General features: G+C 35.9%; 1 long non-coding RNA gene across 1 annotated transcript in view; it reads left to right on the forward strand.

Annotated features, from left to right (window-relative positions):
• Positions 1-26,392, forward strand: part of LOC141568515 (uncharacterized) — a 77,601-nt gene extending 51,209 nt beyond the window's left edge. The window contains exon 3 of the long non-coding RNA XR_012491671.1: positions 24,516-26,392. This is a non-coding gene — a long non-coding RNA (uncharacterized LOC141568515). The remainder of the gene's footprint in view (positions 1-24,515) is intronic.
• The last annotated feature ends 876 nt before the right edge of the window (positions 26,393-27,268 follow it).

Here is a 27,268-nt window from a genome sequence, read left to right on the forward strand (position 1 = left end):
AAAGTCATTGGAAAGATTATATATTTTATTCTAATTTCTAGGATTAATTTATCTCATAGATCATTATATAAAATGTTTTTTACATGATAATTGGACAACAAGTGAAAACAGTTTTCCAAAAGATTTAAAAATTTTTGTTAAAACTGGATATTTACACACAAAAAGAATGAATATAGACACATCTTACACCCTTCATAAAATGTAATTTAAAATAAGTCACTGACCTAAATGTAAAATGCAAAACTATAAAACTTCTATAAGATAACACAGAAAAAAATATAGATGATCCTGGGTTTGGTGATGACTTTTTAGATACAACACATGATGCAACAAACACATGATCCGTGAAAGAGAGATAACTTGATAAGATGGATTTCATTAAAATTAAAACTGTGCTACAAAAGACACTGTCAAGAGAATGAAAAGACAAACCACAGACTGAGAGAAAATATTTACCAAGGACCTATTTGATTAAAAAAAAATCTCTTATCCAGAATGTATTAAAGAACTTTTAAAATTCAAATTCAAGTATAGGAAAACAATCTGATTTAAAAATGAGCCAAATGCATTAATAGACACCTCACCAAAAAAGATATACAGATGGCAAATAAGCACATGAAAAGATGCTCTACATCATATGTCATCAGGGAAATGCAAATTAAAACAACAATGAGATACCACTACACAGCTATGAGAATGGCCAGAATCCAGAACACTGACAATACCAAATGCCAGAGAGCACGTGGAGCCACAGGAACTCTCACTCATTGCTGGTGGGGATGCAAAATACTACCTTGGAAGACAGTTTGGCATATATATATATATATATATATATATATATATATATATATATACTCTTACCATATGGTCCAACAATAGCACTTCTTGGTATTTGCCCAAAGTAGTTGAAACTTAATATTCACACAAAAACTTGTACATAGATGTTTATAGCAGCTTTATTCATAATTGCCAAAACTTGGAAGCAACCAGGATATCTTCCAGTAGCTGAACGGATAAATAAACTGTGGCACATTCAGACAATAGTATTGCACTAAAGATAAATGATCTTTTGAGCCAAAAAAAACATGCAGGACCCTTAAATGAATATTACTATGTGCAAGAAGCCATTCTGAAAAGGTTGTATAACGTATGCTTGTAAGTATATGATAAAACTATGGAGGTGGCAAAAAGATTAGTGGTTGCCAGGGTTTGGGGAGGCGGGGAGCTGTGGAGGGAAAAATGGGCAGTCCATTTTTATTCTGTATGATACCATAATGACAGATATATGCCATTTTACATTTGTCCAAATACACGTAATGTACAACACCGAGAGTAAACCATGTAAACTATGACCTTTGGGTGACTATGCTATGTCAATGGAGGTTAATCAATTGTAACACTGGTAGGGATGTTGAAAATGGAGGAGGTGATGTAGGTGCTGGTGCAGGAAGTACATGGAAAATCTCTGTTCCTTCCCCTCAATTTTATTACGAAATAAAACAGTTCTAAAAAGTGCATGTGTGTGTGTGAGTGTGTGTCTGTGTGTGTGTGTGTTTAGGGTGGCTACTGATAATAACAAAGAATCTTTGTTAAGATGAATTCTCTTTTATTACACATATTCTGATTTTAACTTCAGGAAGATGAATGACATTATTCAGCAATGTTGTGTCCTGATTGTATTTCCTAACAGGGGTCAGAGCTTGGAAACTATGTAAGGGTAGCTGGTTAGCTTGTCTCTTTAAATCATCCCATGTTCAAGTAAATTTTGACAAGCCCTAGTTATTTGCCGTTAATTTGTGGTGTAATTCTCTGACAAGTGCCCAAAGCACAGATATGTGTGCTGCTGATTAAAAGGTACTACAGGCCTCTTATATACCAGATGTGCAGATGGCAGTTTATAAAATCTTCTGGAATGTCTGAAGCCTGTTTTGCATTCTCACCTAGATAGAAAGCCATATAATTTCCAGAAAGCATAATGGTAGGATGTAGGAAGGTAGGTATGTATCTGTGTGTGGGCAGGATGGGGGGACTTGGGAAGGAAGCAGGAAAGGGGGAGCATATTGAGACCTTCAAGTCAGCTCAAATATTGTATAAAACACTCATTAGATAGCTGGGAGTTCTATGCTTCAATGTACGGAAGAGAAAAGTATGTTCTAAAATACTACTTTTATTATGTTACTTGACAAAATATAAGTTACCAATTTATTGCTCTGACCAGAAAAGGACCACAGACTGACCTGAAGTAATAGAAGAGCTACTTTTGAAAAAAACACAACACAAAACTTCTTTAATAGTAATAGGCAGACATGTTTAGTTGAGCTGAATAGCAAGAATAAAGACCTGCAATTCATGGATTCTCTTTTCTGTTGTCCTTTTTCAATAACACATGTTAGGTCAGATGCTTTCAAATTAGTGGAACTCCTGAACACACAAACAAATTTCCCTTCATTCCCCCTTCCTTTCTTCTTTCCTTCTTACCTGCTACCGTGAGCATGATGCATGGCAGGCTGTCCTAGGAACAAAGCCAGACACGATGCCCCTACTTTCATTGGAGCTTATCATTTACCTCTTTTATAGTACTTGCTACCTATTTGCTTTATTGTTAACAGCTTTGTCCTAGCCTACTAGCTCAGCAAAGAAAAACAGAACTGATGTGGATATTCCTTTTAAGGCAACAAAATCAATAGGTATGGCTGAGCTCTCCTGTGGGGACAGAGCCCCAAAGAGCAGTTCCCAGGCTCTCGGCCTCATATGGAAAGGTGCTGGCTCTGGTGGTAGATGGCCTTCAGCTGTGGTTGGTTGGCCATCAGCTGTAACCATTGAGCCATTGGCCACTAATATAACTGCTGCGGCTACGGAGGAGAGTCGAGGAGAGTCGAGGAGAATAGAGGAGCAGAGTTGAGGAGAGTGGAGGAGAGTCATCGGTCGGTTGGCAGAAAAGCGGACAGCAGGTGAACCCAGCCTCTAGTGAGACCATAGTGGTATGACTTTCCCTACCTATGGCTCCGTGGGTGTTCCTTTTGGGCCTAGCCGTATCCTGCGTTCTTGTGTGGGGAGCAGGAGCAGAGACCCCGCGAGCTGCCCCGCATGACATCTCCCCTCCATAATCCCTTCCATTCCAACCAGTTACTTCTAGATGTCCACAGAGTACACCAGGGCTCATGAGCTCTTTGTTACTCCCGTTTCAGAGCTCTCCGGACCTCCTGTTATCCTCTCTCTTAGGCTAGCTCCCAACTGCTGAGGGAGTGTCAGCCTTAAAAAGCAAACTCTTCTGGGAAGGTTATTTGATTAATGCTGCATTTAAACTAAACATAACAGACCAGAAAGAGAGTCATAGATACATGAAACAATTCAGTGGTTACCACAGGCGGGAGTGGGCAAAATAGGTGAAGAGGATTAAAATGTACAATCTTCCAGGTATAAAATAATGAAGTCATGGCGATATACAGCATAGGGAATATAGTCAATAATATTATAACAATTTTGTATGGTGACAGATGGTAACTAGATGTAGTGTGGGGATCATTTTATAATGTATATAAATATCAAAACACTATGATGTACACCTGAAACTAATAGGATATTGTATGCCAATTAGATATCAATAAACATTAGTTTTCTAAATAATGGGAAAAGCCACCACTGAGGGCTAAAACGCAGAGGCAGAATTCTGATTATACATCATTCTAACAGTTCATCTCTTCCCATTTCCCCACAAAACATTACAGATTCACAGCAAGGCAAGTCGCTTCCTTTTCCCTCTATGTCATCCAGACCTGAAAAAGCCGGGCGTGCCAAAAAAATGTATGCACATGACTTGTATTCATCTTTTGTTATCGGTATATATTGAATATTACAATTTTAATACAGTTTTTTCCTTTTTTAAAATATGTATACATTATTTGGCACCCTCTTCCTGTATAATATTATTGTTCCTGATCCTTATTCTGAAACCTCAAAGCCTCCCATGAACGTGTGATCTATACCATCACCTCAGACATTTCTGGCACCTACATTCTGTTACCTTGAATGCGAGGCTATCTGTACTTTCCATTCACAGAGTCAAATTGTGTACATTTTCCCTGCTTAAGACATTGTAAAGCTGTACATAATAACTAAATTTGCACACAATCTTAAGAAAGAAGCTAGTGGGAGGTAGAATTAGAAGCTAGTGCCTCTAAATCAAGGACTTGATGCCTAATGATCTGGAAATGTTTGTTAATGCCTGAATTCATAACAACAGGATTAATTTCAGGGAGAAACTTGATTTGTTTGGAAAACTACTTTAAAAGTTCTTGAGAAAAAGTTTTGTTTCCAGTAATTATGGACTAATTCAAAACAATTGTCTCATTGAGGAATGGTACTACTGTGTGCCTCATGGGGATAGGGATAAAAATTCAAGAGGTACCAGATCCAAGAGGATGGGTATAGCACCAGAACGCGATACTCACTCCACAAAGATTGACTAGGAAACCTTTGGAAGAGATGGAAACCTAGCTTGGAATCACTTCAGTCTCTGGAAAAGATGGAAACCTAGCTTGGAATCACTTCAGTCTCTGAAATCAGATTAAAGAGATCATAGATTTCTAGAGTCAGACACCTGGCAGAAAGAAAAGTCTATTGTCTTTGGAGAAATTGCACATTGTTCTTGACTTCTAATTATTTTTCATACATAATGTTCAGGTCTCAAAGGAAATTGACAAGACACAAAGAGATGGACAGCACGTGCCAGAAACAGAGAGGCTTAAGGCTTTTGCAGTTGTCAGATGCAGATTTCAAATAAAAATCACTTACTATGTTCAAGGAGATGAATAGGATTAGTGAAAATTTAAGAAGAGGATTGGAAGCTAAAGAAAAGATGTTTAAAAATAAAATTATAGAAGTTTTAAAATGTAATAATTAAAATGAAGAACTCTGGAGATGGGTTTAGCAGTTGAATAGACATAAATGAAAAATAAATTAGTGAGTTGGAAGAGAACCTAACAGAAAATATCCAGAATGAATCTCGGTAAGAAAAAAAAAGCAAAAAGGCAAATACAGATTTTAGAAGGAGAGAACAGAACCACACATATACAGCCACCTGATTTATGATAAAACTGACAATGCAATGCAGTGGAAAGTTTGGTCTTTGCAATGAGTGATACCAACCCCCCTCTATGTTAAGACTTAACTCCAGGGATAGAGTAAAATAAACAGCTATTGTAAAATAATAATCCTTTCAAAAGAAAGCATAAAGGATATCTTATAACCCTGAGGTGGTTGTAAATTTCTTAAACAGTGAATAATAACTCTAAAGAAAAAATGATAAACTGGGCTACATTAAAGTTAAAAATCTGTCAAAATAAATCCTTAAAAAAGAAAAGAAGGAAACTCAGAGTGGGAGGAGATATTTTCACGATATTTGGTTAACAAGTGACTCATATTTTAAATGTATGAAGAACTTTTACAAATCAATTTAAAAGGTAACCAAAGAGAATAGAAAATTGATCAATAGATTGAATAGTAATCAATAGAATAGACAATTGTTAGAAGGCGTGAATAGACACTTTACAAGAAAAATAAATGAATAATAAACTAATGAAAAATTGCTTAATTTTACGAGTCTTTAAGGAAATAAAAATTAAAACTGCAGTGAAATACCACTTTACACATAAATGCACCAGAATGACTAAGATGAAAAAGACATACAATGCTGAATTGGCAAGGATGAGGAGTAATTAGAAATTTCATGCACTATGGGAATGCAAATTGTCATAGAAACTTTTGAAAACAGTTTGTAAGTATGGGCTAAAGATGCATACAGGTAACCTCCGTATACACGGTTGTTAGGTTCCTAAAAAACGCCATGTTATGCGAATCCGTGTTATATGAAACAAAGAACTAGTACAAAAAAGGGGGTTAGGTTCCAAAAATTTTTTAAATATACTATTATATTTTTATAATTAAGAGAAATATCTTTATTAAAGCAATTTTCACCAAAAGTATAACATATTAATATGTATAAAGTAATGTTTTCTTTGTCCTCACTACAAAGCAACATTAACTGAGGGAGTTTTCTTTTTGACAAGATATCTTCATCCTCGAACTTAATACTCCATGAATAAAATGGATTTAAAATACTAATAAATTTTAAAATTCTGCAGTCAAACCTGATACAACATCCAGGCTCAAATGAAAAATTTCAAATGAGATATCTTTTGCTCTTAAAAGCTCTTATTACATTCCGTGATCTCATTCCCTAATTTTGAATGAGATATTTTTTGCTCTTAAGAAGTTCTTATTATGCTCTGTGTTGTTCAGGGATTTCTCTAATTCTCAAGTCGTGTTAGAGCGAAACCATGTTATAGAAGTTCCATGTTATATGGGGGTTTCCTGTATATGCATAGGCTATGATACAATATTCTACTCCTAGGTATATATCCAATAGAAATACAGATACGTGTGTATCTGTCAAAAGACATGTACAACAATACATATGATGGCATTGTTCCTAACAGCAAAAATTTAAAAATTTTTATATGTTTATAACAATTTTTTATATGTTTATAACAATGTTTATAACAACACTCTTCTTAGTAACTAAAAATTAGAGACAATCCAAATGTCTATAAATAGTAATTTGGATAAATAAATTATGGTATATTCATTCAACGGAATATTATCTTGGCACGAGGATGAACAAACTATACCAACAAACAACAGCATGGATAAATCTTACAAACAGGCCTGGGGGAAAGATGCTGGAATAATACATACTGTGTTGTTCTACTTATATAAACCTGAAGAACGGGCAAAACTAAATTTTGTTTGAGAATTCATGATAGTGCCTGGAGTGGGGTTTACTGGGGGCTTCTGAGGTGCTGGTTATGTTCTATTTCTTGATTTGCTTTCATGTTATATGAGTATGGTGGGTTGTAAATATCCATAGAGCTGTGCCCATATTAATTTTTTACTTTTCTATAGGTATGTTATAATTCAATGTTTACACGATAAGAGGCACTATTTAAAACAACATCAAATAACTAAGTATGACAAAAAATATGCAAGTCCTCTTCACTGAAAACTACAAAATAGTATTATTATTATTAGAAATTAAAGAGCACATAAATAAATGGAGGGACATAACATGTTCATGGTTTGAATGATTTAGTATTGTAAAGATACCTGTTTTACTCAAATTGGTATTAAAATTCAGTATAACTCCAGCCAAAATCCCAACAAATCTCTGTGTGAAACATGACAGACATGTTCTAAAATTTATAAAGAAAGGAAAATAGCCAGTGCACTCTTAAATAATAACAATGATGAAGGACTTGCTTTAACAATTATTAAGACTGTTAAAAGGTAAACTGAGGCACATTAAAATTGTAAGAGTTTATTTCAGCAAAAATCAATTTGAATTGGGCATCATCTAATCTTCTAAAGAAGCTCTGAGTCTACAAAATGAAAGATTTTTATAGGTAGAAAGAAACCAGAACAAGGAAGTTATACTAGGTAAAGAAAAAACAAAACAGTTTATTGCAAGGTTACTTTCATTTAGGGGATGGTAGGGCCTATCGGACACATGAACTAACTAGAGCTGAGCAGGCAATTACTGAATTACTGGTTTAAGATTACATTTCCAGGAGAGCCAAAGCTGTAAGTCTCAGTTTGATGACTTAGAATTTAGCAGAAATGACTCCATTTTTGGCCTGTTGTCTTGTTGTTAACAATTCACCACTTTTGATAAGACTTTCACACTAACTGAAATACATTATAAAAAATTAAAGGCATTAAGTGCTACTCCCAGCTACCACTCTGGAGTTCTCACAGTTTTTGCAGAATCTGTGTGGCATTCACAGGTCATGAGGTCAAGGTTTACATTCTTTAAGTTGGTCTTTCTCCTTGTTTGTTTGTGGTTTTTGTTTTTTTTTCCCCCCTGAAGTTATATTCTTAGGGAGATCATTTGCTTGGTTGTTAACAGCTGTAAACATGCATGTAAAGCTTTTGGGAGAATAGTGTACCAAAGACTATGATTATTATAACCAGGATAATTCCCAATGTCTGGAGTGTAGTTCAGAGTACTGGTCCCCAAGACCTGGCCATATTTTGGGGGTAAAACACTGACAATTGCCAACCTGACAGTTGCCGAGCCAATTTCACAGGTCACAAGACAAGAAGGCAACAGCTGTTCTTGGGACAGAAAGGATGAACAACCAATGAAACAAATTCACGACTCACAATTCAAAGTTGTAATTCTTAAAACTGTTTTCTCCTTATAATCTGAATTTGGAAAGGAAGGGATGACATGAAATTTTACCTTCCTCTCCGACTGCACCAAGGAGAGAGAGAGATCTGTTAAGAATGCTCACCTTTTACTGTCCTTCTTCCAGTTTTCCCAGGATCCAGTCTGCGGGCTCCGGAGCGAGTGGGGTGTCCCAATGGGTCTCACCCTGGTAACAGGAAAGGGTACAGGAAGAAAAACATTTTCCCTGTACCTTTTACAGTGAGTGCTTGGCTGAGACGCCTTTTTCTCTAGGATACCTTGCAAATGAATATACGTATCTAGGTTAAAAGTTCTCAGCTGTGGCCACTGTAATTCGAGATTATCTTTAGTAAAGTGAATCTGCCTGTTCCACCTTAAAACAAAATTTTATTCACCTGAGGCCTCACACTGGACCCAGTCCATTTTCAGTCATAAGCAATCTGTCCGATCCATCCAGCTTAAGACAGATCCAGTTCGATACCCGAAGCAGTCCAGTTTCTAGGACGGACCCAGTCTGACCTGGACCAGTTCCAGTTTTCAAATCAGACCCAGTCTGACTCCAATGGTTTTCAGTCTGGAAAAAGAAAAGCTCAAACAAATTCTGAAAGCTAATGGCACAAAAGCTGCGGAGTTATGTGGGATCCCAGAGGTTCTTACCCATCACCTCCTGAGGCAGTGAGAAAGCAGAGAGCTCAGAGCTCCGCAGGGATGTACTTATGGTTGCTCTTTGCTCCTGGGGTCTGTGAGGGAGGGGTCTCCTTCGGTTCTTTCTTAGACGCTAAGTACAGTTAGAAGGTAAACCGAGGTATATATATTTTTAAATAATTTATTTGAGCAAACATTATTTCGAATTGGGCTACATCCAATTTAGCAGATAGAAATGAGCTCTGAGGAACTGTACAAAATGAGACACTATTATAGGCAGAAGGGAGCAGGAGTAAGGAAGTTATACAAGGCAAAAAAGTGGGTTGGTTATTGCAGGTTTACCTTTCATAGGGAATGGTAAGGTCTGTCAGGCAGATTAGTAAGTAGTGCTGATCCAGCTTGTTCCTGATTGACTGGGTTAAGATTCCATTTCTGACAGAACCAAAACGGTAATTAAGTCTGGGTTTGGTGACGGGGGCTTAACATAAGCAGCTCCATTTGGGGCCTGTTGTCTTGTTTTTAATAAGGCTTATAAAGTTTCATTAATACAATGTGATATTGGTACAAAAAATATATAAACTAGTCAAAGGAAAAATACAGACTCCAAAAACAGAACCACACACATATGGGCAATTGATTTCTTACAAAGCTAACATTACATATCTCTTTTCAAGAAAGGTTTCTGGACCATTTAGATATCTGTTTTGGTTTTGGTTTTTAATTGTCACTTATAGCATTCACAAAATTTTATTTCAGGTATATTTAGATTTCTGAATATACAAGGTAAAATAATAATTGTTCCTGAAAAAAGATATAAGACACTAAAAGCTTTGGAGGGAGAATTTCCTAAATAGGGTACTGTGATATTGTGACTTATAATAAGAAATATGTATTTGGTCTAACATGGCACATAGTTCCCCAAACCCTTCTAATTCCCTAAGCGATTTAGAGCAGTAAGGGTTTCTTCTGTTATAATATTTGGTTTTTGTCGTTTATTTCCTGAAATGGCTTCAGAGACATAAAGGTGAAAGAAGCATCTTTTGCTATTCATAACAAGTCTCTTTCAACCACACCTGAGTTTGTTATTGAGGTGACTTTTGAAAGCCTCTAAGGATGGGAGCTGGTTGCCAGAGGAACCAAACATGCTTAGAGGGTTGGAACTTTTAGTCCCATCCTCCGCACCCCCCACTTCCCAAGAGTTGTTCAGTTACCGGTGGTCAGTGATTTACTCAATCATGCCTGTGTAATGAGACCTCCATAAAACCCTAAAAGGAGTGGATTCTATGAGCTTCTGGGTTGGTGAATATGTGAAGGTGCTGGGAGAGTGGTCTACCTATATTGGGCATAGAAGCAACACACCCCATGCTCTATCTACCTCTCCCATCTGGCTATTCCTGAGTCATATCCTTTTATAATATACCAGTAATTAGTAAGTAAAATGTTTTCCTGGGTTTTGTGAGCTACTCTAGTAAATGAATCAAACTCAAGGAGGATCTCATGGGAACCTCTGATCTATAGCTGGTAGATTACAAGCATAGGTAACAAACTGGACTTGCAATTAGCATCTGAAGTGGGGGAAGTCTTACAGGATGAATCCTTAACAAGTGGGATATGACACTGTCTCCCAGTAGGCAGAGTGAGAACTGAATTATAAAGTCTAGGACACACAGCTGGTATCACAGAATTATCTGGTGTGGGAACTCCACACACACATCTGGTGACTAGAGTACAGAAGTGTTCAGAGTATTCTGTGTAGTGTAAAGGAAAACCATAGTATGTTTTCCCTTTACAGATACAAAAAGAATAATAAAATAAAATGTTTGCAATTGTTCAATAAAATTAAGGGCTTCAGCTTAGTAAAGATATTTAGAAAGCAGAAAAATAAACCCAAGAGTGAAAGAAGATATTGCAATACATAGAGCTTTCAAGGATCTTGTATTTTGGATACATAGAACTCCTACACATCACTTAGATTAACAAAGATATCCAAATGGAAAAAATATATACAAGTTTTAAGCAAGTACTTCAGAAGACAAGATAGTCAAATAAACAGATGAAAAGGAGCTCAATTTCTTTAGTAATCAAAAAAATGCAAATAAAGCCACATAAAATATTGCTAAAGACTCACCAGGGAGATTAAATTTAAAGTCTGATAATTCCAAATATTGACAACAGTAGAGTCACTTAGTGGAAGTATAAACTTGAGAGATTTGGTCTTCTGTGTTGCCTCCTTGCAGAGGGCAAATATGATAGTCTACAAATATCAATTTGTTTTTTGGCCTAATGGTTCAGCCAGCATTGCTCAATAGTTTTCTATGTCTTTTTAATGCACAAGTTATTAACACAGAATTTTCCATAGTATGATTGTGATTTCACCTAAATTCTGTGCAAGTCTTAACTTACTGAGATCTCTATGTTTATTTGATTGATTTTGTTCATTTGCTTTTTTCTGGCTCCCATTAGACTTCACAAAACTAGAGGCAGAGTAAATAATTTCCAGATTGCACCATAATGGTTGTAGCTTGATAATTTGTTGTTATATAGTTAGAAAAAGGTATATCCCCAAAATAAAATTTATGTAGAGGAAACCACCTTCCTATTCCCACATTCTCAGTAGTCAGTAACACTCAACAATCAGAATATTTGGTATCCATGTCCTTTCTTTCTTAAAGTTGGTTACAAATTAAGAAAAATGCATTATTTCATAATCAATGACATTAATTTTTGATTAGAAGTATAAATGTGGGTCCTTTAGACTTATCCTACAGACAGCTATTTAGTATTATTATTGCCTATCTACTAGTTCAGCTCAATAAACATTTATTAACTGGCTATTTTCATGGTTTTAAAAATAACAAAGATGGCAGTTTCATCCTTCTAGGAAGCCACATGAAAGTATAAGGAGAACGAGAAGTAGAAATACAAATGGAATCACTAAAGAAACTCGAGAGACATCTGATTTATTCATTATTTGCGAAAAATGTTATAAAATCTTATTAAAATGGTTATTGAGTGTTCTATATTCTTTATGAGCTATCACAGTGTTGGGACATTTAGCATTATATAATTTATACAATATATGTGAAGGGACTGCTAAATTTAATAACTACAATAAAGGAAAGTAGAAGACTTCCAGGCGATAATGTTCATGGCTACAGATTTCAGAAAAACCTGGCCCATTTACCAAGTTAAGAAGCCTAAACTTAGACTAAGGGGGAAATCTGACAACTCACTGTTTGGACCCAGCTTGGCCTGAACACTTGAGGAGCAAGGAAATACTGAGCTAATGCAGAATCATGCACAGACAAATCATGTCTGTAGGAAACAGCCTTTCAAATAGAAAGGATGGAAGACAGGAATGATGCGTGGAAAGCATCTTCGCAGTTCCAGGCTCAATTTGCTCAGAGAATCAAAAGCTAAATAACATACGTGTATAATACTGAATTATATGAAAAATTACTCACAGCCATGCGTATGATGCTGGCTCTACTGTTACATGAACTCTGTGAAAATATTTGGTTTTAGAAGGATGTACCTGTTTGAGAAATGAGTCGTAGTCATTAAGAAACAATTTAGAATCTCTCAGAAATGGGGTGCCACAGCGGTGAAAGCTGTTTTTAGTTTTCTATGTCATGATGTTTTTACCAGTAACTTCCAGTGTCAAATATCAGTGGTACCAAGGGGACCAATAGTAATGTCTCTGCTGAGAGATGTCAGCAGTGTGTCTTCACAGAAGCAGTTGAGCATATGATTTTTTTAAGCTATCCCTAGCGGTGTAGCCCCCATCCCTACTCCTCTGTCCTACCTGAATTCTGTGAGCCATCCAATGTGCTCAACACATTCTGTTTATCTTACGTTAGACAGAAATAGGCCTTGGTTGGGGTTTTAGAGTAGGTATTATCAAGTTAAGTCTGACTCTTGACCTATCCATCCTTGTACCTGTGGAGTAAATGTCACTGGAAGAACACACACACACATACACACTTATAATTCATTATCTCAATTACCCCTAATGGTGAGAGCAATTCTGATTTACAGTGGATAAATTGTAATTTATTTAAATAATCCCCTACTGTCAGACCTATATATAGGTTGTTTCCAATGTTTCACCTATAGAAAAATGGCTGTTACAGATTATCCATGTGGTTAAAAAATTGCCATATCCCTAATTATTTCTTTAATACTTTTTATTTTCTGGAAATGCAGTTCTGATTCTAGTTATGAAGGAGTGACATATTGGACTAACTTTACTGCTGTTACAATTACTAAGGCTGAATAAGATATAAAATACAACTGTTTAAAGGGACTAGAATACAACTAAAGTAGTTAGGGACAGGAGGGACAACAATCATTGCAAGAAGGAAAGAACATAAGGTGAGTTCCATATTTAGCTGGAATTTTTTGTATGTGAGAGTCCAAACAGGAAAGGGCTTAGGCGACAGAAGACAGAATTTGAGACTGACAGAGAGGGTATTAATTGAATGACAATATCCCCAAAAGGAAGGCTTCCGATGAATCCCCAAATCTCCTACTGATTCTCTTAAAGATATTGATGGATTTCTAATTATGCATGCAAGAAAACCAATGGAAACAGCAGCTAGGAGAGGGAAAAAAAAAAAGGAAAGAAAAAAACAGAGATTTCAGTATTTGTCTACTTCTAAGAGATTAAAGTCTAAGAGTTCTACCAAATCGGAAGGACTTACTAAATACCTAGGACTTTTCCCTAAGTTCCCAGAAGAGCCATGACAGAATAATAAGGACAAAATGGAAACATAACCATCTTAAAAAGACAATAAAAACTAATATAGACTAATGAAAGGATTAAGGTAATCTTTTGATATTCTATCTGCCTTCTACAAAAATAAATAAATAGATAGATAAATAAATAAGTAAATAAATAAATAAATAAATAAATAATCAGTCTTCTTTGGAACACAATTACATTATCCATAGATAGACATTTTTTTAATCTTCCATTTCTATATCAAATTAAAAATTAAAGGAATACTGAAATAAAAGGACCAATTGAACAAAATCAAGTGAAAACCAGCCAATTGGAATAGACTCATGGGTTATCAGAGAGTTATCAGAGATGTCTAAATAACACAACTGATGTTTAATTAGAGAAAATAAAGAATGGAAAATTTTAATAGACTAGCTAGAATACACGCAGACACACACCTTGTCAAAAGGAAATTCCATAGGTATAGAATATAGTGACTAGAATGAAGAATTTACTAGAGAAGTTTATTAGCAGAATAGAAATAGCAAAAAAAAAAAAAAAAGAGAAAAAATTAATAAGTCAGATCATAGAACCATAGAGTATCTGAAGCAATGCAGAGAGAGAAAATATATACAGCAAAAAGCAAACAGACATGTAAGACAGAAGGGAAATATTTAACATATTCTTAATCAGTAGTTGAAGAAATAGTGGCAGATAATTTCCTAGATATGAATAGATATCAAGCCATAGATTCAAGAGGATCTACAAACCTCACAGGGTATGAATAGAAAGAAAACTACACTTAGGACATCATACGAGGTCTGACAAGTTTGCGAACTTGTTGCAATGATGTTGCTAACCTTTTTTGATATCAGAAGGATTATTTATTATGAATTTGTACCAACTGGACAACCAGTTAACCAAGTTTACTATTTGGAAGTGCTGAAAAGGCTGCATGAAAAAGTTACCATGTTTCCCCAAAAATAAGACCTGGCCAGACCATCAGTTCTAATGCATCTTTTGGAGCAAAAATTAATATAAGACCCGGTCTTATTTTAATATAATACAAGACCGGGGCTTTACAATATAATATAACATAATAAATATAATATATAATGTAATATAAGTACGGGTCCTATATTAATTATTGCTCCAAAAGATGCATCAGAGCTGATGGTCTGGCTAGGTCTTATTTTGGGGAAATATGGTAGATAACCTAAACTTTTCGCCAACAATTCATGGCTCTTGCATCTCGACAATGTACCACCTTGCACGGCACTGTCTGTGAGGGAGTTTTTAGCCAGCAAACAAATAGCTGTATTGGAACACCCTCCCTACTCACCTGATCTGGCCCCCAAATACTTCCTTCTTTACCCAAAGATAAAGGAAATATTGAAAGGAAGACATTTTGATGACATTCAGGACATCAAGTGTACTACGATGACAGCTCTGATGGCCATTCCAGAAAAAGAGTTCTAAAACTGCTTTGAAGGGTGGACTAGGTGCTGGCATCAGTGCACAGCTTCCCAAGGGGAGTACTTCGAAGGTGACCATAGTGATATTCAGCAATGAGGTGGGTAGCACTTTTTCTAGGATGAGTTCGCAAACTTAATTGTCAGACCTCATATATCTTTCTTAAACATGCACAACTTAATTGTCTGACCTCATAGTCAAACTTCTAGAAAACTAAAGATAGAGTGAAATATTAAAAGGAAGCCAGATTGGGGGCAGGGGGAAGTTCAAGAAGTACAATTATAGGGTCAGTTTATGATTTTTTAAAAAGATTTTGAAGTGAACATTCATTCTGTTCTCTAGGAGTTCTACTTTTCCCCACACCCTTGAAAATATTGTCACAAATTTTGTTGTGACTTTAACTTTCTAAGTGGTAGAATCTGTAACCTCCTTAATAGTTAATCTATGTGGTTTCTGAATGTTGAATGAAACTGTTGGAAGTTTTGAAGATACTCAAACTTTCTGAAACTTTTCATGTACTTTGGCCTTTTTTTGGATTACTTGAAGTACAGTTTATAATTTGGACATTACTAAGATAGCGTTCCCATGCATACTTAAGCCAAATTTTATAGGTTTCCATATTTACCTTTTTCAGTCTCAAAAAAATGAAACTGCAGGGGCGCTTAGTGTTTGGATTACTTATATGCTGTTTTTTTGTTTTTGTTTTTGTTTTTGTTTTTTAATTCAAGTTAACACTCATTCGTACAATGGTTTATGTATTACAGTTAGTCTTCTAGGTAATTTTGATTTTATTGTAGCTTTTGGTTTCATAACATGCCTTCAGGTGTCCTTGAAAGAAATGCTTTCATCTCGGTGGATTCAAATGCCTTTCTTTGGCTTCCATGGGCAGCAATTATGGTGTCCTATATCATCTGGTGTCTTTATATCATGATCCCTGTGAAGCTGAGATGCAAAGATTCTACCCCAGTGATTTAGGTCTGGCTCCATTCCAAGCCTTAATTGATGGAGACTTTGTCCCATATTTAGTATTCAGCATAAAGGAAAGCATTTCTCGTAAAATGGTTCCAGGGAATGAAAATGACCTAGTGTTGCAAGCCTCACAGCAAAGTGAAAATACCTTCTGGACCAGGTCTGAGACTCAGTGCCAAGATGACCAATTTCTCTTACCAAGTAATTTCCTGAGATATAAACTAGAGCATTTTGAAAATATAAAACTCTATTAAATATGTCCAATAAAATGAAAAGGCAGGGTAGTAAGTGTTATGTGCACACATTAGAATTGTAAACAACAACCAAAAAATCAATGAAAGCAAATGAAGAAAGCCTGGAAGGAACTCCACCAAAATAATAATAATAATGGTAGTTTGAGTATTGGAATCATAGACAATTATTTTTATTTTCATCATTTTACAATATTTTCTAGATTGTAGTTATATTACCTTTATAATTAAACAATAAATTTTCTTTCAAAATGATGTTAAAATAACTCTCTGATAAAGATTTTGACAACCTACTTTTATAAGCTCCATTCATGAGCAATAGACCTGGGATTATAACACTAGAAAGTCATAATTAAGATTATAACATGTTAATAACCCAACCGGAGTTCCTAACATTATGCTTTGCTTATTTTGTTATATGCCTCTTTTTAGCACCTGTACAATTCAAACCTTTTAATTACATTTTGCCTCACTGTCAGGCAAAGTAATTGCAAGCAGATTTTCGTATATGCATTTTTCTTAAGCTTGACTTGCTATAGCAATCCAAATGTAGTGGGAACTCTGTATTTAACCAAACAGGAAGACAGAGTTGTAATTGTGACTTCACTCCAAGTCATCAGGAATGGAATTTTTGAGTCATCTTCTTAATCTTACTGATGCCTTAATCACCAAAAGTAAGATTAATATATCAAAAGTATGTGAAGATCTCATGTACTCTCTAGCAAATCCTCTACACTACAAACAGGAAAATATGAAAATTAAAAACCAATATGAATTATTTCCTTGCAAACATCTTATTTGACTACAAACATAAGTTTATAAATAGAATCAAATATTTTATATGCACGTAATCTTTTTTCCTAACATTGTCTTTTGATATTAACTTTATGTAGTTTGAATCAACTTTTGTCTTTACCTGCATTATTGGAAAAACACCCAGTTATTTTTAAGCTAAAATAAATTGCACAATAACGTTCCTTTCTTAAAGGTGCTAAGATCAGAAACCATAGAAATAACTCCCATTGAGGCATAACAACTATACAGTTACATCATAGCTGACTTCTTACTATGTAAAAACATAGTATGGTAAGGTCTGAAGAATACTTGCTTGCCTGTTTGGCAAGTTTATACAAATTTTCAAGTTTACTCTGAGCCCCATGATATGCATTTCAGATAAAGCCTTTTTTGCCTGGGATGAGAATGGCAAGGGCACATCCTGTTTTGTGGTATTACTTGCTCACTAAACAAAATTGAACAAGTGATGTCAAGCTGAGTACCAAAGCAATTTCATATGGCTGCAACCTTACCCTATGTCTTGGAAGGGAAGGTGAGTTAACTTTTGCTGCACTGGGTATTTCGCATTCATGTACTATTTCACAGAATCATAGTTAAGTAGAGTCAGAAGAAAATTCTATTGCACTAGTTTTAGAGTTGAACTTCATTTTCAAAAGTCAATCTTGTGTAGAAGCCCAAGGTATAAAATGATAAAAGCAGAACTCCTCCATTGATTAAGAAACTGCAGAGTAGCCGCTACAATTCACTAATCCTATCCTTTCTTTCTTTGTTGGAGCTGCTGAGTATCTCAACAGAACACAAGAGGTCCTTAGAACAGATTGCAAACTACAAATCTAATGCTGATCTTGCTCATATTATAGACAAGTCAACAAAAGCCTAAAGAAATAAAGCTAATTGTCTGAGGTTACAGAACCCAAAGTCTTATACACAGTAGGTCTCAAAATATAGTTACCATGGTAGATGTTATACTAATCAATGGAAGAGACAGGTCTACAAATCTGGAGCATTTTTCCCATCAAAATTACTGTTGTTGTTTAATAGAATGTTGTTTTTCTATTTTATCTGTCTGAAATTGCTTCATTTGTCTGAAACTGTTTGAAGGAAGGCATAAAAGGAGAATGGTAGTTATAAAATTTAGCCCCCAAAAGCCTATGGGTAGGTCAAGGAACTTACAAAATTTTGGAAGAGATTTCAGCATGTTATCTTAAGGGAACTATAAAAATTCAGTCTAAGTACCACTGCTGCACAGATCTGGTGTTATCCTGGCTGCCATTGGAACCATGAATGCTTCATTATGTACAAAGAGGTATTTACAAGGTAATAATTTCCCAAGAACAAGAGCTTTGACCAACTCTGGATGGAAGCCATGCTGGCTCCTCAGTGTAGAGTAGCTATAATGTAGATTATAGTTGCGCTCTATAATGTCACAGAAATCATAAAACATGGAAAGATCTAGGACTCCTAGATCTTTTGATTGCTTAAAAATTACAGTGTTTTGTCGCATACATTTTTCACTTTATATTTGTTAAAATATTTGACTTAGCTAGAGCACTGATTTCTTGCATCAGAAGAAGGTACTCCCCCTCTCTATACTTCAGCTGCCCATAACTCAGGAGTTACTATATCAGCATGTGGCAAATATAAAATAAGCAATCATAATATTAAAAAGTTATTACAACAACCATGTGAGATCTATAAATAATGAAATAAGTCTTGTTGGGTCTCACAATTTTATCTAAAGTCTGAAAGTTGGGACAATGAGGGACAAGTTGTGTCACTTACCTAAATAGAAGCAACAGATTCATCCCCAAATGGCCAAACTGCCCCAGTGATCAATAGCTGGATTCCCAATAGCCAATGTAAACAAAGGTTAGAGATCTGTTGCAGAACAAAGTCAGTGAAGAAATTTAATGGATATGTGTGTGTGTGTGTGTGTGTGTGTGTGTGTGTGTGTGTATATACATATGTTTGACTATCCTATTCTTTCTTCCCTCCATTCAAGTAAGGGCATCTCCCAATAACCAACTAGAGATTAGAATATCTGTCAAAAGGGGATATTGACATTTCACTGACACACTCCCAGTTCCTTGCCAAATGCTTGTTAGCTGCAAAAGTGCATAGACCTGCCCATGCTTGTAGAGAATGGACGCCTTCAGCTTAGCATAGCATGTGTTCCCTGGAGTTTGCAGAGGCAGAAAATGGTGCTTGTGTCTTGCCTGAAGAATTCTGAATGCAGGACATTGCCTAGAACAGGCCCCATTTACAGGATGCAGTGAATTGGCCTCACTCCTGGAGCATGTCAGGGCCAGTGCCATGCATTTTCACGTGAACTGCCTGGATACCTAGAAAAGCAGCCAGGCTTAAATATTTTTTAAAGGACTCAGGTGTCTGCCAAGAGGGAAAATGGACCATTTTGCTTTACTGCCAGAAGTGGAGGGCGCATTGTAAGAAATCATACAAAGGGTCCATCGCCTGTGCCATGAGATGGCATAGCACAGAGATTCCCAGCAAGAGAGTAAAGCTTTTGTCACTTTACTTTGCACCCCTGCCTAGCCGATGACCACAGAATAGTTAGAAACAGTGAGAAGGAGGTGAAAGAAAGTCCCATTTGAAGACAGTGGGGAGAAAAAAGAATAAAGTGATGACTTTGTTTACCATATTTAAGGTAGACCTTTTAGTGCACCACTTGGTAATTTTCTAAACTTGTTTTATAATAGAAACTCAGAAACATGATTGTCCCAAAGGCATAGACAGAGTCAGGTACTGTGTTTCCCCGAAAATAAGACCTAGCTGGACCATCAGCTCTAATGTGTCTTTTAGAGCAAAAATTAATATAAGACCAGGTCTTATTTTACTATAAAACCGGGTCTTATTTTACTTTTTTTTTTTTTTTACTTATTTTACTATAAGACCCGGTCTTATATAATTAATATATAATATAATAATATAATATAATATAATATAATATAATATAATATAGTAATATAATGTAATATAATCACATAATATAATACTGGATCTTATATTAATTTTTGCTCCAAAAGATGAATTAGAGCTGATGGCCCAGCTAGGTCTTATTTTCAGGGAAACATAGTATCTCCAAAATGAATTCCATGAGGGAATGTCATCTTCCCTTTATAGAGCGGCTGCAAAGAAATGGAGCAGAATACATATACTTCCTGCTATCTTTCTCTTTGGCATTTTCAACTTACATCCTAGAAAAATCAGATTGAAAAATTGTGAATGAGTATTTTGGCACTATCTGGGTGATGGTGGATAAGCTGCTTCACCTTTCAAAGCCTTTTATTTTCTCATCTGTAAAATGCAGGGATTGGATCAACTTAACTCTGAATTCCTTTTAGATTTTATGCAGGTATAATCATAGTTCAAAAAGATAGAGGGAAAGGAGCGGGAAGGAGAGGGGAAAGATAGGCAAGAGCATTTTAGAGTCTGTATTAGTTGCATTAGTTGAATATTTTATACCTTAAATTTATGTTTTTTCAGGGGAGTCAGAGGATTGAATTATAACTTCCAAAAGAGTCATTATTTCCATATTATCTCCCTCTTCTTTACCATCCCTCCTTTTACAGGCATTGCTAAGATGATTTCATAATAAAAAAAAAAAGAAAAGAAAACATGATTTTAGAAGGTGGAAGCATTTCATCCTCTCTGAAATGCTTTTACTTGGAAACAGTAAAGGAAATTCTGCAATCTCTGAAAGCCTCCCCATAACTGGATTCCCATGAGAAATGATAGTATGGAGGGGTTTTTTGTCGTTGTTTTGTTTTGTTTGTTAAACACATGATAGGAATGAGACCAGGGAATTGTAACTTCAGATGGGTTTGTAGCTGCAGCTTTCAATCCTGTCACAATCGGTGTCATGAAGATGAATAAAGTTGGTGCCATCTTCTGTTTTCATTATCATCCAAGGGGCTGGGATCGGAAAGGATTCATTTTGTGCCACTGTCATTTCTCATTACTATCTTTGTCATGAGAGTGAATTATAACAGCCCTCCTATGCCAGCTATGGCTTTGCTCTCATTACAGACTTTCATTCTTGGGACAAAGATGGTAATAAGAATGGAATGTTGTGTAAAAACAGAGCTCACTTTCATGACAGTTGGAAATTGGTGATGAAAATGGAAAATGGCAGAAAAAAAAGTAATCCTTTTTATGTGGCAAAAATTATCCTGCAAACAATATCGTGCATCAAAGGTATCCTTCACCGTGGCAATGACAAAGCAATGAAAAGGCAAACAGTGAACAGTTTTGGGGGTAAATGAGGGATTCTGAGACATCCATCTTGCTTGGTGCTTTGGAAATGTATCTCTTAATCCTGAATAATGTAACATCCATTTAGGTCCAAAAGTAATGTGATAGGCAATTAGGAGCTTCTCTGTTCTCCCTTCAGTGATGTGAGTATCTCTATTACATACTGCCAGAAAGGCACCACCAAATCTATTGAAGCCATCAGGATTTCTGTATTGGATACCTTTCACACACACACACAGATACACACACACACACACACACATATACACAGATACACACACACACATACACAGATACACACACACACACATACACAGATACACACACATGCATACACAGATACATACACAGATACATACACAGATATACACACACGCATACACAGATACACACACACATACATACACAGATATACACACACACATACACAGATACACACACATACACAGATACACATATACACACACAGAGATACACACACATACACAGATACACACCTAGACACAGATACACACACAGATACACATACATACACAGATACACACACTCACACACACATACACAGATACACACACAGATACACACAGACACAAATACACACACATAAGCAAATATACACACATACACAGATATACATATATACACACACAGAGATACACACACATACAGAGATACACACATACAGAGATACACACATACACACAGAGATACACACACAGATATACACACATACGCAGATACACACACACACTCAGACACACACACAGAGATACACAGACACACACAGAGACACATACACAGACATATACACACATAAACAGATACACACACAGACACAGACACACACAGACACACACACATATACATAGATACACACAGATACATGCACAGATATATACCCACGATGCACAGATACACACACACATGCATATACATGTCTCTATATATGTGTAGAGAACTACTATAAATTTATTTAGAAATTTTCAATTACTAGAAAATTATTTAGCTGACTCAATAATAGGGGTATTGAAGGGAAGCACTTTCGCTGTCTATTTTATACATTCCTGTCTTGATTGATTAAAGAATAAATAAAAAAGATCATTTACCAGTCTTAAAATTACAGAGAAAAATAGCTTTGTTTACTATGAAAATAAATGGCTCTGTATAGTAGTAAATTACCTTTATTACTAGAGTCTATTGTCAACTCTAGACACATATGCCCTAATTTAAAATTGAAGGTGGAAAAGTACCATTTACATCCACATTTTAAAATGAATGCCCTCAGTCTCTTTCTTTACAGCTTCTTTTTCCCACCATATTCTAACTGTGATGTTTTTTCTTTTCTACCCAGAGGTCATATCTTTTCAGAGTGAGGGTTAGAGCATGCTATTGGTAGAAAGAGCTTGGTATGAAATGGCGTTTTCATTAGATTTCATTTAAAGCATTTTAGTCAATGTTTTATCAATGGCCAACATACATAGCAGATATTCAGTATTTATGCACTTTTGAACACATGTCATTGGTTGGGATTTTAATATGCATGTTGAGCACAGAATCATTTATAAGATGATTATTGAGTACAGAAATGTTTATTATGTGCATGTTAGTGTCTGGCATACATTTAAGGTTGCTAAATGTTAGTACAGTTGTCTATCTTATATGTACGAGCGAGGAGAAAAAGGCATGAGACCACTTTTCTTAGTATGAAAGGAAGGCAATTACTCTGTAAGTCATCACCTGAATTTACTTGGTTCCTTTTGCTTTGGAATGTCAAGGGCACATTTTAAATCTTGAAATCTTTTATACTTTAAGGGGCTAGGATGGGGGAATAAAATGGTAATTGTTAGAAAAAGAAGAAAAAAAAGATTAAACTAGTAGAATTTTTACATAGGAAATATGCTGGAATAATTTTACATATTCGTAGTAGTTTTTCCAAGTCATTGGGAGGGTGTTTGTAATGAAAAATCTGAACTAGATGATCCTAAAGCATTTTCTTTTTTCTTTTTCTTTTTTTTTATTTATTTATTTTTTTTTCTAAAGCATTTTCTAAAGAGAGTTTTGTATAACTGAGTTAAGATTGAAAGTTCAAAACACTTCAAATCATGTAAGGAAAACTCATTTTAGAGCAGAGGTAATTGACCATGTTAGAAAACCCGCAAAGCATTTGTGTTTAAATATCTGTGACGAGAGATTCTAACTCAGTAGATATGCAGCAGAGCTCAAGGATCTGTATTTTTAAAAGCTTTTTTTTTTTTTTTTAATTCTGATATATACCTGCACTAGAAACTACTGTTCTGGAGTTAATTTGTACAATATAAACTAGCTATATATTCACCTTTTCTACGGCTGTCTTGACAAACTTTTCTCCACTTATTTAGGATATTCTTGATTCAGTTCAATTATCTGTTAAACAATTATGTGAACACCTATTATGTGCCAGTATTGCATTTGGTGGGGGCTGGAAATACAGTGGTGACAAGACCCTCATGGCTTTTGTCCACGAGACCTACAGTACTATAACAAACAAGAAGTTCTTAATGAGTCTGTAAGCTGAGTCTGCAAGCACTCTCGAGGTTATACCCTCAAGGCTCAGGGCAGAGAGAGCAGACCATCTCCCAGTAGTTCCCTGAAATGGGTTTGACTGCATACTGCCTGAGTATCCAGCTTCAAATGTAGTATACTTCTAGGGGTTGGCTGCAATCCACCCCAGAGCCTGGGGGAGCTAGAGGCAATCCCCCCCACACACACACACACATGCACACACACTCTCTGGCTCTCTCTAATGATAAAACCAGATCAGCAACATGTCTCTGGAAGTATTTTGTACTGCACCCAGCTGTTGAGACTGCTGCCGGAGGGATGGATCCAAGGGATCTTGCATTCATGAGTCCCACGGCAAACAAAAAAAGCAGTTTTAAATGGGCACAGGAACGTCACACTCTGACTCCCATGCCTCCCCCCCACCCCTGTCTCTCCTACCACCTCCTTTCCCCGTGCCTATACGCCTCGTGGGCTCAAGGGAACAGATAAAAATGCCCATCTTTAGTCAATGGATAATGTAATAGCGTTTCAATAGTGTTTCAAATACTCAAACAGTATTTATTTATTTATTTATTTATTTATTATTTATTTATTTATTTAGGGGACACTGACTGGTCTTGGCACAACTTCGACTACTGAGAGCCATTGAAAGCAAAGACAGCTGCTTGGACAAGCACAAAAGTTGGAGACACAACCAGGAGCTCGGGCCAGGCTGATAAAGGGTTACTATCCAGAATATACCAGGTCTGACAATTAAGTCGCGAACTTGTTGCAATGATGTTGCTAACCTTTTTTGCTATCAAAAGGATTATTCATTATGAACTTGTACCAACTGGACAAACAGGTAACCATGTTGACTATTTGCAAGTGCTGAAAAGGCGGCATGAAAAAGTTAGACAATCTCAAGTTTTTACCAACAGTTCATGGTTCTTGCATCACGACAATGCACCAGCTCACATGGCACTGTCGGTGAGGGAGTTTTTAGCCAGTAAACAAATAACTGTATTATAACACCCTCCCTACTCACTTGATCTTGCTCACAATGATTTCTTTCTATACCCGAAGATAAAGGAAATATTGAAAGGAAAACATTTTGATGACATTCAGGACATCAAGGGTAACATGACGACAGCTCTGATGGCCATTCCAGAAAAAGCGCTCCAAAATTGCTTTGAAGGATGGACTAGGCACTGGTGTCAGTGCATTGCTTCCCAAGAGGAGTACTTTGAAGGTGACCTTAGTGATATTCAGCAATGAAGCATGCAGCACTTTTTCTAGGATGTGTTCACGAACTTAATTGTCAGACCTTGTACAAGGAAAACATACCAATGAATAGCAACAAAATGAATAACCCAATTTTAAAAAATGGGCAAAGGACCTAAATAAACATTGTTCCAAAAAGACATACAAATGGCCAACAGGTACATGAAAAGGTGCTCAACGTCACTAATCAGGAAAATGCAAATCAAAACCACAATGAGATATCACCTCAAACCTGTTATGATGTCTATTATCCAAAAGATAAGAGATAACAAATGCTGGTGAGGATGTGGAGAAAAGGGAACTCTTTTGTGATGTTGGCGGAATGTAAAGTGGTACAACCACTATGGAAAACAGTTTGGAAGTTTCTCAAGAAATTAGAAGTTGAGCTACCATATGATTCAGCAATTCCACTTCTGGTTATATATCTGAAATAAATTAAATCACTATCTTGAAGAGGTATTTGTACTACCACGTTCATTGTAGCATTTTTCACAATAGCCAAGTTATGGAGACAACCTCAGTGACCACTGAATGGATAAAGAAAATATAGTATGTATGAGATGTGGTAAAAAAATATGGTGAATGTTTAAATTAATTTAAAAAATTACAGTAAAAGGCATATTGCCATTAATCCACCTCAAAATACTCTCTCTCGTTTTGAACATACTTATCCCATCATTCTTACCACTTTCTGAGGCAGTTCTGGAAGTCCTCTTTCGTGAGTGTCGTTAGTTGCACTGTCATGGCTGCCTCGATGTCCTGAATCAATTCAAAACATTTACCTTTCATGGTCATTTTGACTTTGGGGAGGAGCCAAAAGTCACACGGTGCCAGATCCGTTGAATAAGGTGGATGGGGACACACAATAATGGTTTTTTTTGACAGAAATTGCCATATACCAGAAGTGATGTGTGACATGGAGCATTGTCATGATGGAGGATGATTTATGGCACACTTTAAAAACAAACGTTTTCTCAACCATATCTCACACCTGACTGACAGCATTGAGCAAGGTGAAACTTGTCACACACTGTCTAAGGTTTGATGCACCACTTCGCATATTGAAGATTCCTGCCTTTCTATTGGATGGCATTTGGCAGCAGTATTCACCATAGTTTTTGATCACACCTAGTACAAACGATGGATTATCATTTAGCCTTAAAAAGAAAAGAAATACTGCCCCCGTGACAACATGCATGGGTCTGGGGAGCATTATGCTAAGTGAAGAAAGCCAAACAGAGAAAGACAAATACAGTATGGCATCTCTCATATGTGGAATCTTAAAAAAAAAAAAAAAAAATTCAAATTTAGAATAGTGGTTGCCAGTGACTGGGACAGGGGTGGGGTCCAAGGGAAATAGGGGTTGAGAGTAAGTTAAGAGGGAAAAGAGAAGCAATAAAAATGTGAGATCACATTGATAAGGTTTCACTACTAGTTCTGTACTTTGAATTATAACAACTCTGGGGAATGAGAAGTATGTGTGTGTTTGGTTTGCCATCATTTATCACAAGACCTTAAATAAAACTGGGTATGTTACTTCCTTTAATCTACACTGCATCATGATCTTTTCTATTTTATTCAGTAGGCTTCTTATTTATTGAAAGTCTGAACAAAGATGTTTCTCTAAATCTTGGTCATTCACATGTTGTTAGATCTTAAGTTAACTTCTTTGTTTCCACTATTATAAATAATTCTGTGGTAAACATATTTATGGCTATAATTTTTCTTACATGCTATATTATTTTCTTTGAATATCAGAATGGAGATGTATGGGTGAAATGTAGGAACATACTTACAGCTCTTGACATATATTGCCAAGTTATTTCCCAAAATGTTTTTGTAGTCACAGCTGAAATATGTAACACACTAACAATATCATTTTGATTTTCCTTTATTTTGGTTTAGATTTCTTTTCTTTTTCATTATTGTTAAGATGTGACTTATATACAGCAAAAATTGTGTGTTTTAGTTGTAGCTTGTTGAATTTGACAGTTCTATACTGTGTGCAACCACAGCCACAATTTGTATAATATTTCCATCTCCCTAAAAAGTTATCTTGTTTACTTATGTAGTGAGGAAGGTTCCACCTAC

Source organism: Rhinolophus sinicus, linkage group LG02 (genome assembly GCF_036562045.2).
Source record: "Rhinolophus sinicus isolate RSC01 linkage group LG02, ASM3656204v1, whole genome shotgun sequence".
Classification (NCBI taxonomy): domain Eukaryota; kingdom Metazoa; phylum Chordata; class Mammalia; order Chiroptera; family Rhinolophidae; genus Rhinolophus; species Rhinolophus sinicus.